The sequence below is a fragment of the Cebus imitator genome, unplaced genomic scaffold (assembly GCF_001604975.1).
Source record: "Cebus imitator isolate Cc_AM_T3 unplaced genomic scaffold, Cebus_imitator-1.0 Scaffold251, whole genome shotgun sequence".
Classification (NCBI taxonomy): domain Eukaryota; kingdom Metazoa; phylum Chordata; class Mammalia; order Primates; family Cebidae; genus Cebus; species Cebus imitator.
Genome location: NW_016107566.1, coordinates 33,826 through 49,094, shown reverse-complemented (window position 1 = coordinate 49,094; position 15,269 = coordinate 33,826).

Sequence of the window (15,269 nt, the reverse complement as noted above, 5' to 3'; positions counted from 1 at the left end):
TGCCCAGCCAGGGTTTTAAAATCTTTCTGAACCTCTTTCACCATCTGTAAAAAAGAAAGTAACTGTTGTGAATGTTACATGAAATAACATAAAGCACCTGGTACAGTGCCAACCTAATTATGTGTTTAATGAATACTAGCCATCTTTGTTATTATCACTACCACTAACAAGACATTGGTAACTATATTTCAGGTTACTATTTCAAAGTTTATCTGGAAGAGCAGATCTGTAAGACTTCCGGGACACAATGCTTGAACTACCTCCCCAAATGTGCCAGGAACCTAAGAGAGTAGTCTCCCCTGTTAGACGGCAATATGCAATCCGGGCTGGATACAGTGGCTCACACCTCTAATCCAGCACTTTGGGAGGCCGAGATGGGCAGATCACCTGAGATCAGGAGTTCAAGACCAGCCTGGCCAACATGGCAAAACCCCATCAATACTAAAAATACAAAAATTAGCAGGGCATGGTGGTGAGTGCCTGTAATCCCAGCTATTCAGAAGGCTGAGCCAGGAGAATCACTTGACCCTGGGATGTGGACGTTGCACTGAGCCAAGATCACGCCACTGCACTCCAGCCTGGGCAACAAGAGAAAAACTTCATCTCAAACAAACAAAAAAAAGGCAACAGGAATCCAATCTTAAATGACAAATTATTTCTTTCTCTCTAAAGAATTTATTTCAATTGAGAAATCTAAAAAGCAGGACCCTAAAAAGGAAATAGGAGGAGAGAATCGAGTAGACAAAAGATTTCATCCGGTTTGGATGTAGGACACAGATGTAGAAGTGGATTACTCTAAGACTAGAGTGTAGAAAAGCTACAGTCTAATGTGCGCAGAAAGGGGGATACAAATGAGAAGTGAGCTACTTCCTTTTCTGTGGAAGGCAAAGGTATGACATAAGCTGACATCTGGAGGACTAGCTGAAAGGAAGAACACATGGAATGGTTGGATTCCTACCTCCTTTTCTCAGCCAGGAGACCACCTCTGTGTTACCCACTATCCCACTTACCCACCTCACACCACCCTGCACTGAGCACACAGGCACAGGAGAGGCTCAGAAACAAAAATAGAGATTAAATTCTTCTTAACCCTCTCCAAGAATGCCAACAGTCTGAAATATACCAGAGGACTCTTTTCCAGAGAAGTGAACAACCTGAGAGAAAAAGTCTCTAGACTGGCATTGGGCAGAGAAGCATGACACTGGCATTTTATTGGAGGGTTGGGTGCAATGGCATCGGCATTTTATTTGAGGACTCCTTCAGTGAAACTACTGGCTCCCCACCCAATCAAAGGAGAAATTTCTCATTCTATGAGCTCTAACAACACAGAGCTTCCTATTCACTTTTTAGCATCTGCCTCTAAAATATGAACAGATAGCCAAGAATGAAAGAACATTTGAGAAAACCTCTGATTTAAAAGACTAAGCCAAAAACCCATGAAATAAACTTTGAGAAAGAACGTTTTATACCCTCAAAAAGATATTGCATCTTATAATATGGGAATGGAATGCTTTTTTTTTTTTTTTTTTGAGACGGAATCTCCCTCTGTCACCCAGACTGGAGTGCAGTGGTACAATCTCAGCTCACTACAATCCCCGCCTGCTGGGTTCATGCAATTCTCCTGCCTCAGCCTCCCGAGTGGCTGGGACTACAGGCATGTGCCACCACGCCCGGCTAATTTTTGTATTTTTAGTGGAGATGGGGTTTCACCATGTTGGTCAGGCTGGTCTCAAATTCCTGACCTCAGTGATTCACCTGCCTCGGCCTCCCAAAGTGCTGGGACTACAGGCATGAACCACCACGTCCGGCCCAGAATACATTTTTTTTAAAGACAGTCTCACTCTGTCCCCTAGGCCGGAGTTCAATGGCAAAGTCTCAGCTCACTGCAGCCTTGACCTCCCCAGGCTCAGGCGTTCCTCCCACCTCAGCCTCCTGCCTAGCTGGGACTACTCATGCCACCACACCTGGCCAATTTTTAATTTTTTTTTTTTTGTAGAGGTAGGGTTTCACCATGTTCCCCAGGCTGCTCTCAGTGCTGGGATTACGAATGTGAACCACTGTGCCCTGTGTAGGACACAATTTTTAAAAGAGCTCATGGAAACTAAAATAATAGAAATATAAAAAGAAAACCTTCAACTGAACATAAGAATTGAGGAAATCAAACAAAAGTTAAAGGAAGAGATGGAAATTAGGAGAAAAAATATAAAAAACATAAAGGATCATTCTGGGACATCTGACATTAAAATAACAGGGTGTCCAAAACAGAAAATAGAGAACAAAGAATAAAACATTTTTAAATGCAGGGAAAATAAACAGAATTGGATGACAGAAAACCCCTAGATAGTAAGGGCCCACTGAGTGCCCTTTGAATAAATGAGTGAAAAACAAACTGCCCATCCGTGGTCCATCATTATGAAATTTTGAAACACCTGGGCTAAAAAGGCATTCCTAAAAAGTTGTGGAGAGAAAACTCAGGGTTAAAAAAATAAGAATGAGAATTTTGGACTTCTTAATAACAACATCAGTTGCTATAATAGAAGACAAAAGCCTTCAAAATTGTTTAGGCAAAGTATTTTCAATTTAGAATTTATACCCAGCCAAATCATCAAGTGGGAGGGAGAATAAAGGCATTTTCATCATGGAAGGACACAAAGCACTCCTTCTCAGAAACCCTTTCTTTCAGAATATATGGTACAACAAACTACAATCAGGAAAAACATGATAGACAGAAAATAGGGATTTTAACACAGAAGATGGGTGAAGGGAGTTCTAGGATGGTAGGGTGGGTGGGCATTTGAACTCAAGAATGAGCAGTTGAGGTGTAAGCAGAGAAAGTAATGGAAGAAAGGTCCCAAGAATACAAAAGGAAATGATCATCATCTCCTTATCATGCTAGAGCTTTTAGAGAAAAAGAAGTCTCAATATTCAGAACAGCTGATGGTACATTTAGAAATTTGTTTAAGGTTCAATATATGAAAAGCTATGCCACAGATAAAAGTAAGGCAATTATTAATTTTTAAAAGTATGTTTAAAAACATCCTGGTGTACTAGTTAGCGCTAGAAACTCTACTAAACTCTACGTAACCATAAAAGTGTAAAATAAACACTATGATTATGACTGTGAAAACATACAGGGGAGGAGAGGATAGTAGCGGGAGAGTTAAATCCTAATCCACCATAATTGGAAGTTATTAATGTCTAAAATGATTTAAAAAACCCCCAAAATAAGATGCACATATTATATAAATATGGGAGATATATATCAGAAGAGTTAGCTAAAAGTTAAAAATATTTGCCTCTATAGCTAAGGGGAAAGTGGAGGGTTATAGCATTTTGATATGCTTTGAGTGTTTGCATTACTTTGCTGAAAATATATTTTTTAAAGCAAGTTCCCCGTAACACCCCCCCAAAAAAATCAATATGGCAGATTTCAGAAATAGTGACCTTTCTTTTACCAATGCCAGTGGAATCCATCAACAAGAATGATCTATCTAGTCAGTCTCATGTCACAAAGAGGGTCTTAGGGGTGCCCCTCCTGGAGGAGTTCTAAAACTAGGTAGAGGCTAGGATGGAAGCCATGTGAGGGCAAATTACCTCAGTTCTCTGGTCTCTTGTTTCATCTGTAAAACAGGCACAATAATAGTCCTAACCTCACAGGCTGCTGAAGACTGATGATGTAGGTTATGTGCTTAGCATAGTCTCTGGCTCATGAGCTCTTAATAAAAAGTACTTGATAATATTACTGTTAGCAGCATTCCTCAGTCTCAAGGTGGAAATTATCATTCATTAAGATCTGGAACTAGCAGAATCCAGAGCTTTTGACTTCAGGTTCTGATCTGAGCATGGGCGGATGGATAAACTGAGTTGTAACCCCATGCATCTTATATTAAGAGGACCAGCCACGTGGGGATCCCCCAGGATATAGGTGCCCTCTCCCCTCTCCAACCTGTTTTTTTCATCACCTCCACCTAACTTCCCTTGGGGTTTATTTCCAAATTCTCCCACCAGATATCTCAAGTGTTTTCTCCACTTGGAAATACTTTTCAGTGAAATGAAAATGACTGAACTTTTTATAAAGCGAAGTTCAGGGTTTCCCTTTTGGACTCTTTTTCCCTTGAAATTCTAGATAAAAATTTCAAAAAGTGCAGAGCGGGGTCCATAGAAGAGTAGAAACAATGAGTTGGAAGAACTTCTGTGCACCTGTATGAGTCCCGCTACGTGGAATCCTTAGGGTGAATTCATACTTCGCATGATGACCAAAGGTCTTTCATACTTGGAAGTGTGCAGTGTGAATTGATCTGGGTGTACATTGGTCCCCAGCCCAGCTGTGACAGGGTGTGCCATCACTGTGAGTTACTCCCGATTTTCCAAACCTGCCAGAGACAGTCAGAGGCATTGCCCATTAAATCATCTGCCCTGACTGCTCTCTCTAAAGGCCCTAGAACCAGTGGGAGCCTCAGAGGCCCACCCATAGCATGGTAGTCAGCCTGGGGGGCTCCCTGTGTCTGCTCAGCTCTCCAGGCTAAGTTCTGAGGTCTAAATGACAGACTGCTGCCACCTGATCCTTTTGAACACATCCTAGATTGCCAGAAAGCCCCCAAACCACAGACATTCCATGTCTCTACACTTGACGGTTTGTGGTGTTTGAATCCCATAGCCACAGGCTATTCATTTGTATATGTTTCACTGTGGCTTTCTGCTTGGTGACCTAGACTATTACCCAGCAAGATTCCTTAGGGTTTCAAAGTAGCTAGAGAGACCACTAGCAACTTTCTCTTTGTTAAGAGTTTTTAAACCATTCCTTCTTAACTGAAGTTGCCTGTTGAAGTGGGCAGCTTCTTAATTTTCTAAAATGATCAGTGACAATTCATAAGATGTATCTGCAAAATTTTAAAAATATGTGTGAATAAATCAGGCCGAGTATCACTACCATCAGTGAATTTTTTTTTTTTTTTTTTTTTTTCAGACAGAGTCTTGCACTGTCGCCATTCCGGAGTGCAGTGGTGCAATCCTGGCTCACTGAAACCTCCGACTCCCTGGTTCAAGCTATTCTCCTGCCTCAGCCACCCAAGTAGCTGGGATTACAGGCACATGCCACCATGCCCAATGAATTTTTGTGTTTTTAGTAGAGACAGGATTTTACCATATTGGCCAGGATGGTCTCAATCTCCTGACCTCGTGATCCACCCACCTCAGACTCCCAAAGTACTGGGATTATAGGCATGAGCCACTGTGCCTGGCCAATTTTTTTTTTTTTTTAATTAAAGCAGCCCTTAGAGGCTTAAGGTCTGATTTAGTTGAATAACTAGGTGTCATACCAGGGCTCCAATGAAAGAATCTCTGAAGTGTTGATTGGGTGTGTCTGGAACTTGGCTCAAGTTCCTAACTATCGATGTGCCATGTCCACTTGCTCAGAATTCAAGTCTCCTAGTTGGTGAGTACAATTCTTTAAAACTCATATGAGAGGGATTTCAGTACTATATTCCTGAAAGCCTCCTCACCCCAGACTACACACACACACACACACACACACACACACACACACACACACATTGTTCATCTGTAGGACCTAAGCCTACACACACCCAGTGTTTCTGTTTATTTCCACTTAGCTAAGGAGTGAGGAATTGCAATGGTGAAAATAAATTAGACCCAAATTAGATCAAGATTCAGAGTCCTGGAAGCATGACTGCCTATGAACATTACTGGTTGTTTTATGTATTCACTGCCTCGGGGGTGAGGTTGGGGGAAAGCTCCCATATCAGTAGCCAGCAAAGTGGCTAATCAGTGCACAGAATGGAAATCTGGAAAGAAGTCTGAATCTGATAAGATATATAGTATCTTCCCTCCAGTTATGTCCACCTCTAAGAAAAAAAAATTACAGAATATTCTCAAGCTGTTAAAAATATCTTACTTCACTCTTTTCTCTTGCTTACCCTGGAGAAATCCAAATAGAAAACTTCCTATTTAAAATAATCAACAGAGGAGAACAACAGATCAACTTGGGCTAATATCAGTAGCAAGGAAGACCAATTAACAAATTCATGAATTGTGCTGTTTACACTTCTATTCCTAAGGTTAATTATGCGATCAAGTAATAGCTTTTGCCTTGATTAGAGGGCCCTTAGGAAATAAAAGTGTGTTTCCTCCTTACAAGTATGTTTGCATTTCAGTCCTGCAATGATAGCACAGGAACTAGGCTCAGCAAACATAGCCTGTGCACACAGCTGTAATCAAAGCAGAAGGTCTTAAATAGCCTCAAGACTCAATATGCAAACAGAAGCATCATCCATAAAAGTGCTAACATTCACCTATACATTTTTCTTTCTCTCTGCTTTGGACTATTTATAGTTTCAGTTCTTTCCAGAAGTTTATTTTCCCATTATTCCCTATTGTAAAGAATCAGTAAAAGTAGCTCCTTGGGCTACAGGTATTGAAGAAGGAAACCTCACCCACATTTCAGGAAGCACTCTCCACAAGGCTGTTCCACCTTTCTGTTAATAATGACAGCGCACATTTTTGAGGTGCTATCCCATGGCAAGGCACTTCACATGAATAAATTCTGTAATCCTTACAACAAGCCTATGAGGGAAATATTGTTATCATCCTCTCTTTTTCAGGTGAGAAACTACAGGCACAGAAAGGTTATGTAAATTACCCAAGTCCATAATAGCCAGCCAAGCCAGGGTTTGAACCCAGGCATTCTGGCTCCAGTGTGGAGACATTTCACCACCATGTGCTGTTGCTCCTCTCTTTAGGGCCCTGACTTAAGCGTGCAGTGTTAGAAAAAAGTAGATTATTTCACCCAAATGGAGAAGCAACACACTGTGCCATTTTAAATGCTCAAGTGAGGGGCAAAAGTTTCCCTGTCTGCCTACAATCCACTTCTGAGTAATCTGACCCAAAGTCATCAGAGAGAAAATGGCTTCCTTGGGGAGTGCTGAAAGCATTGGAGAGATGTGACCAGAGACCTCCATCACGCTGATTCTTCCCTTGCCTTGCCAGGAGCTCTGGGCCGGCCTACATAGGCCACTCAGCGCCTGTCAAGGTTGGGTCCTCCTATGGCAACACAGTGATGCCCAGCTAGACACAAACCTTGATTGACAATGGGGGGCAAATTAAGAGATGGCTTATTGGCTTTAACAAGGACTACACACAGAATTTTCTAGATTAAGATCAATGAACCAAATTCATTTCATGTCTTCCTTTTCACAAGAGTGAAAAAGCCTGTATGCTCAGGCTTTGGAGTCAAATGGAACGGAATCAAATTCAGACTCAGCCATTTACAGCTAGGTGGCCTCAGGTACATTACTTCCTCTTTTTGCATATCAGTGGCCTCATGTGTAGCAGTACTACCTCAGAGGCCATAATGAAGATAAATTCAAGACTATCTAGGTACAGAGCTTCGTTCTTACTACTCAGAGTACATTGCATTGTCCTGCAGCAGCAGCAGCCTCACCAGAGAGTTTCTCAGAAATGCACTCTTGGTTCTAGTCCCAGACCTGCTGAACCAGAAGCTGTACTTTTGACCTCTGGGTCATTGATCTGAATGATCCTTCATCTCAAATACTGAAGTTTGAGAAGTCATGGCAAGTGACGCACGCAATGGCCATTCATTGTAATGATATATATTGAAATTATCTGTCATCAAAGTAAGCTCAGCATCTGTAAGCAAAGTAAGCTCTCCATTCCAGGAGTTAAATGTTAAAGGAAAGAGACCTTGGAAATCAGTGGCAAGGTCCAGGTTGGAAACCCTCTCCTTGCCTCTCCAGCTCCTCAGTTTCTAAATTCTCATTGATAAGGGGAAAACACCTGCAGAAAGTAACTAAGTGTTTTTGGAGAAACTGTTGGGAAAACCAAAGTCAGGAAAACAAAAAGCTATAAAATTTACGGCTTTTGAGTCAGGCAGTGATGGAAACCAGCAATTCATGCCTTGTACCTGAAGTAGGAAAGCGTTTTCTTTTCTTTTTCCTTTCCTTTCTTTCTTTCTTTCTTTTTTTAAGCACAACCCAAGTCTCCTGCCAGATCATGGCTTTTAATTTAAGTGTACAGTTACTGCTCAAAAGTGATTCACAAGCCTTTAAAGAGCCATTCTCCTTTAGAAGTCTGTTTAGAATGCAGAGGGTTTGAAGATTAGTGTTGGGAGTGAGAGCATTTGACTGCCTAAGTGTTCAATCTCCCAGGTACTTAGATATTTCGCAGCAAGAACTGATGTTGATTAAACTGTAAGCAAATTAGAGTTCAAGCCAAAGATATAAAGGAAGACATAATTAGTGTAGGGGAGTCATCCACCATCGTAAGCCTTCTCTTAGGTGAGAAGTCTTCAGAATTAGTTCCCTGCACAAAAGAAAATTATACAGCTGCTTTATGCAGGCTGCGGATGCTATGTTTTATTGCACACAATTTACAATGAAATGAAGCAGAAGTGTGCAAGACTGCATTAAAGCTTTAATTTTCCTTTTGGGTTTTACCTCCATTTTATCTTTAGAAGAACCCAGAATGGTTTGATAAATAGAGTATTTTTCCAGTCGATAAATTAAAAAGCTATTTTTACCAAGTGGATGCTGAATTGCGACTGCACATGACAGAAGCGTCCTGGGTGTTCAGAGGTGGGAGGGTACACCATCCTTCAGCAGAATTGATTTGTAGAAAAAGGTATTGCTCCCTGTTCCCCAAATCCAACCACTCTGAAGTACTGCGGTTCTCAGTGACTTCTGTCACACTCGGGTGGCTGTCTTATGGGATCTGGGTTTCACGCAAAACTTTTGGGAATCAGATACAGGAATTGGACTCCCATGAGACAAATTTCATCAGATACATTGTAGACTGACCCTCCAGCCCCAACAGAAGCTTTGTAAGGAATGAAATACCCAATGCTCCCCCATCCCACCTTGTAAACGTTGATTTTCAGCTGAACTAGAAAGCCTGAGAGCCAGGCTTGAGTCTGTGGAACGGTCACGTACCGCACTCCATGCCGCCTCCAACTCTCCGTTAAAAGGCAGGGTGGCTTTGGACAGTAGCTGAGATCTGTAATCTCAGCACCTTGGGAGGCTGAGGCAGGTGGATAGATTAAGTCCAGGAGTTTGAGACCAGCCTGTTCAACAAAGTGAAACTCTATCTCTACAAAAAATACAAAAAATTAGCCGGGCACGGTGGTTCATGCCTGTAGTCCAGCTACCCAAGGGGGCTGAGGTGGGAGGATCACTGGATCCCAGGATGTGGAGGTTGCAGTGAGCAGTGATTGCCCCCCTGCACTGGGTGACAGGAGGAGACCCTGTCTCAATCAAACAGTAAGAAAGGTGAGGATGAACTTGGAAAGAGGTTGGGAAAGGCCCTTCCTTGAATCTGGGTCTGGAAGGTGGTTGTAGAACTCCACCTGGCATTTGCCCTAGGACCCCAGTTCTCTCGATCTGCAAAGGAGGTGAAGGCCCCAGAGTCTGGTCTGAAGGGGGAGGTTTTGGAAGCCATCAGTGGCTGAACAGACCCCTGAAAGAGTAGCACAGCATAGATGCTCCTGGAAGGACCAAGAGAGGAGCCTGCAAGCTGGCAGGGAGTTGGGGCTCAGCAGGCTAACCACATTTAGGCTGCCCTCAACCTGCAGCCTGGAGGCCCAACTTTACCAGAAAGGTGCTAGTGCAGCTGAACTGGCTGGAAACACCATTTTGGAAACTAAAATGATGTTCCATTTCCACCATCAGGAGTAATAATGGCCACCTCCCAGCAAGCCAATTTTTGATACTACAGCAAGCCTGAGAAATGGGTGAGTCTTATCTCTATTTTACTGATGAGCAAAAGAGGCTGAATGTGCGTCTGCCGTTTGACTCGTCAAACAGATGATGGCGGAGATCGGAGACTGGCCTCCACCCAGGAAATTAAAGTGGGCCCTCCTCTTTGTCCAGATCCAGAAAGTTCTGGAAGTTGGGAAATATGTAAGACACAAGAAGAAACTTGTGATTTCTGAGGAAGGGAGTAGAACGTTCACAGAAATGGGAGGAAATAGGGATTCAGGAAAGCATGGGAATTTTTTAAAAGAAGGATCCCAAGAAGGAGAGGGAAGAAGGATTAGGAACGGAAGGAAGCTCACGGTCATCCCCGGTTCTGGGTAGTGAACAGTGAGGCTCTGTGTGTCCACTCTCACCTTATTTGAGTCAAGAACCTCAAAGACATTCTTGGAGCCTCATGGGTGGGAACTGTAGCCGAGAAGGAATCTGAAAGGACTTAGCACAAACCACTCCAGAGTCACCTGCAGATGTGGAGATTCTTCCATCACAGAACATGGTGCAGTGGGGTGGCCGCTGGCCTGGCGCCAAAACTCCAGCTGGAGCCTGAGACCCACCCCATTCCCCTGCCAGGAGGACCATTCTCCCAAAGCAGGAGGGAGCAGCCCCGGTGACAGGCTCAGTCTACATGACTCCATGTGTCAAAGGGGGTCTGGTGGTGCCCCCTGGTCTTTGGAATAGGAAGGAGATGGGGTACCCAAGTGGGAAGACGTGATGCGGTGCCTAGTCACATGACGTAATTCTGTTGATTTCGCAACTATCATCCACCCAGTGGCCTCCTTTCTAAAAGCACCATAAGGTATATTTTGTTTGTTTGTTTGTTTTTATAAGACATACATTTTAGTTTAAACTTAATTTTCTCACTGGCTGAGACACCTGGCACCGAGACTTTGGAATTACTTGTTGAAAAATTGATTGGGGGGCAGGGAACAGAGTAAAATAGAGAAAGATAAAAAACTAAAAGAAAAATCCTTTCTCCCAGCACTACAAATGACTCACTGAAAAAACACTCCCAAAGCAGCAGTATGTCTACTGTTTTGCCTGGGAACACAATCACCTGGCATGCACGAGCTGTTTCCTGAGCTTGGTCTGTCAATGCCTGGCCTCATCATTAATTAACATTTCCAAAAGGCTCTTCTTGCACAGCAGATGTGGGAACTCAATTTGCTGTCCTGAGGAAAGGGGCAGGCAGCCGCCTCATGATATTTTGTAAAAGAAACTGATCCTGCTGCCCGGGTACAGGGACAGAGGCTACGGGAGTAAACGAAGCAGAACCAGGAGAACTGAGAGAAGCTGCACAGAGGTGAGGCCCTGCCAGGCAGGAGCACCACAAGGACCCAAGCTAAGTCTCCAGCCCGGACCCCTCCCTGTGGACCATGAGGAGGTTCCGAGGAGGAGCTGCAACCTAATCCCTCAAGAGGACTGTCAGGCTCTGTGGCAGTGGAAACGGGCCAAGAGGGGCCTTGCACACAGAGACACCAAACATTCTCAAATTTCCAGGACTGACCTGACTGCTTCCTATTCTTTTAAAGAAAAATGTGTCGGTATTTCTGCTTTAACGTTACATATACATTGCTAAAAAGCCTGAGTTCTACAAAATGGCATGCTAAAAAATAATAGGGCTTATGGGAAAAATAGATTTGGGGCAGTCCATAAAAACTGATGGAACTTAGTAACCAAAGCACTCGCAAACAACGATCACAGCCTTAATAAAATACGAGCCTGGTTACATCTCTCCTGGTACTTCCACTGGGCATCATCGGCAGTGAATTCCTGGCAGCCTTCAAGCTTCTTGCCTCCTCCTGAACATAGGGTCTGGAGGGCATTCACTCCCACGAGAGATAAATTTCATCAAAATAAAAAGTCTCATTCAGGGTGTAGGCTTCCCCATTTATGTTTTTAACTTTGGGGGACACATAATCAAGCTTCTGGATCTAATTCTAGTTTATAAGAAATATGGGAGATAGATGAACATCTTAAATAGCACCATGAAGATACAATTAGCCAAATCCAATGTAAACCTGATTTCAACAACACAACATAAAAATGCCTTTTTAAACAGGGAAGATTAAGCACTCACTTATCATGGGTGATATTCAGGAATTAGTGTTTATTTTGTGGGATGTGATAGTGACGTTGCAGTTTTTATAGTTACAGGTTTTAAAAATCTTTGTTAGATATAAAAATAAAAACAGATGATATGAATATACCAAAAAAAGTTAGCAGTTATTAGATCTAAGGCACTGGAATGTGAGATTTATTTATACTGTTTTCTTTAGTTTTCTCTAAGATTGAAATGTTTTGTAATATTTTTAAAAAGGCTCTTATCTTGTAGTGCCAGAAAGTAAAGAAGGGCTAAAAATAAATAAAAATGTTTAAAAAGCCAAACAAACACCCTCTCCCTGCCAGTTGTGGTGAAGAGTTCCCAGTGGCCAGAGCTGGAACAGTTTGAGCAAACATAAAAATAAAAATAAAATAAGGGCTGGATGAGGTGGCCCACGCCTATAATCCCAGCACTTTGGGAGGCCGAGGCAGGTGGATCACGAGGTCAAGAGATCGAGACCATCCTGGTCAACATGGTGAAACCCTGTCTTACTAAAAATACAAAAATTAGCTGGGCATGGTGGCGTGTGCCTGTAATCCCAGCTACTCGGGAGGCTGAGGAAGGAGAATTGCTTAAACCCAGGAGGCTTAGGTTGCGGTGAGCCAAGATCCCACCATTTCACTCCAGCCTGGGTAATGAGCAAAACTCTGTCTCAAAAAAAAAAATAAAATAAAATAACATAGAATTATGTTATAACCGAAAGTATAAAATAAATACCCTTAAGTTCATACTGACATAGACAAATGAGTGGAATGGGATAGAAGAGACAAATTTCCCAAACAGAAGAATTCCAAATAATTGATGTAGATACTCCGTCTTGTAAGGTGGAGGCTGTCTCTGCACTTCTTAAGTGTGGGCTGCATACAGGGACTTCTGTCCAAAGACTAGAATGTGGAAAAGGTGGGAAAAATGAGTAAATATGTAAATGAAGGAACCAGACAAACACTACCTCAGCCCAGTGATCAAAATCAGCATCAACAATGATAAGTCATATTGATAATATGTGCCCTGGATATGTGATAAAATGTCATTTTACCTCTGTGATCATCTCCTGAAAATCCTTTATGCCTAGTCTAATTATGAGAAAAGCATCAGACAAATCTCAAGAGAGGGTTTCTACAAAACTCCTGACCAGTAAGTACACCCCAAAGCTGCCAAGGACATCAGGAACAAGGAAAGTCCGGGAAGCTGGCACAGCCAAGAGGAGCCCAAAGAAACATAAAGACGAAATGTAATGTAGTGTCCAGGAGGGGTCCTGTTGAGAAACATTTACTCTGCCTCATGGTTCTCTTGTAAAAGATACTTTTAGTTTATAATCATGGTTCTCTTGTAAAAGATACTTTTAGTTTATTCCATTCTTTTTAAAAATTTTTTAAGGTGTTTCTTTAAAATTTTTTGAGACAGGCTTTCACTCTCTCCAAGGCTGAAGTACACTGGCACAATCATGGCTAACTGAAGCCTCAACCTCCTGGGCTCAAGTGATCCTCCCACCTAAGTGCCCTCCCCTCCACTGCAGTAGTATTGAGTTATGTGTATATGTAGAACACCTGTGTATTAGTAAGAGTCACCTGTCAAAGAGCAAATAAATACGTGGATGAATATCTGCTCGGAGCCTTCAGTCTAGAGAGCTGTCAGTCCCACAGGCTCTCAGGCTGTTGGTCCCCAGGATATATCCACACTGTTGGCTGTCTTGGTGCCTGCCTCTCAATACCTTCAGCTTGCCTGGGTGGGGGGTCTCCCGACCAAGCTGGTTCTTGGTAGGGTCCTAGGACAGAAAAGAGATACTGATTTTTTAAAAACCTAAGGAAATCTGCATAAAGAATAAGCTTTAGTTAATAATAATGTATCAAGCCTGGGCAATATAGTGAGACCCCATCTCTACAAAAAAACATTTAAACATTAGCTGAGTGTGGTGATACACGTCTGTAATTCAGCTATTTGGGAGGCTGAGGTAGGAGGATGGGTTTGAACCCAGGAGGTAGAGATTGCAGTGAGACAAGATCATGCCACTGCACCCTGGCCTGGGTGACAGAGCAAGACTCTGTCTCAAATAATAATAAATAATAATAATAATAATGTATCAATATTGGGTCATTAATTGTGGCTAATGTACTACGAAAATGTCAGTTGTTATAGCAGAAACTGGGTGCAGGATATGTGGGAACTATCTGCACAAATTTTCCTGTGCATCTAAATTTACAGAAAAATTTCCTGTAAATCTAAAACTGTTCTAAAACATACTTTAAGAAATAGGAACAGATGGATTAGCAAGATATAATTGTCCCCCGCCCCAATTATCTTTTGATTTTTAAAAATATCCTGGAACACTATTGCAGTTAAAGGAATTCAGTCAGGTGGACCAGTGAGCAGGCTGTGGCCAGGTGAGGCAGGATGGGCTCAGAGGACCTCCTGCCCTCCCACCTCATTCATTTTTATTCATTCCCAGGCCTTCCCGTTTTTCTAACCTCTGCCCCTCTAGAAATGCCCTCAGTTTATTCCCACGTGCTTTTGCTACTGACTTCCTTGTTACTTTATTGTTTAATAAGAACTTTATTGAGATATAATTTATGACCCCCAAATTTACCCTTTTAAATGTACAATTCAGTTGTTTTTAGTACATTTACAGAATTACACAACCATCACCACTGTCTAATTTTAGAACATTTTTGTCATGCAAAAAAGGAATCTCATACTCATTAGCAGTCACTAACCCATGCCCCCAGCAACTACTAATCTATTTTCTACCTCTATCCCTTTGACGGTTTTGGACATTTCATATGTACATGGACTCATACAATGTGTGATCTTTTGTGACTGGCTTCTTTCACTTACTGTAGTTTTCAAGGCCCATTCATATTGTTGCACGTATCAGTATTCCATTCTTTTTAAAAATTTTTTAAGATGTTTCTTTAAAATTTTTAGAGACAGGCTTTCACTCTCTCCATGGCTGAAGTACACTGGCACGATCATGGCTAACTGAAGCCTCAACCCCCTGAGCTCAAGTGATCCTCCCACCTAAGTGCCCTCCCCTCCACTGCAGTAGCTGGGACCACAGGCTCATGCTACCACACCCAGCTATCTTTTTGTGTTTTTTTTTTTTTTGTAGAGACAAGGTTTTATTATGTTGCCCAGGCTGGTCTCAAGCTCCTGGACTCAAGCAACCCTCCTGCCTCNGCCTCAGCCTTCCAAGTAGCTGGAATTACAGGCGCAAGCCACCGCACCTGGCTAATTTTTGTATTTTTTGTAGAGACAAGGTTTTATTATGTTGCCCAGGCTGGTCTCAAGCTCCTGGACTCAAGCAACCCTCCTGCCTCGACCTCCCAAAGTGCTGAGATTATAGGCGGGAGCCACCAGGCTGGGCCCATTCCTTTTTTTTTTTAAATTGT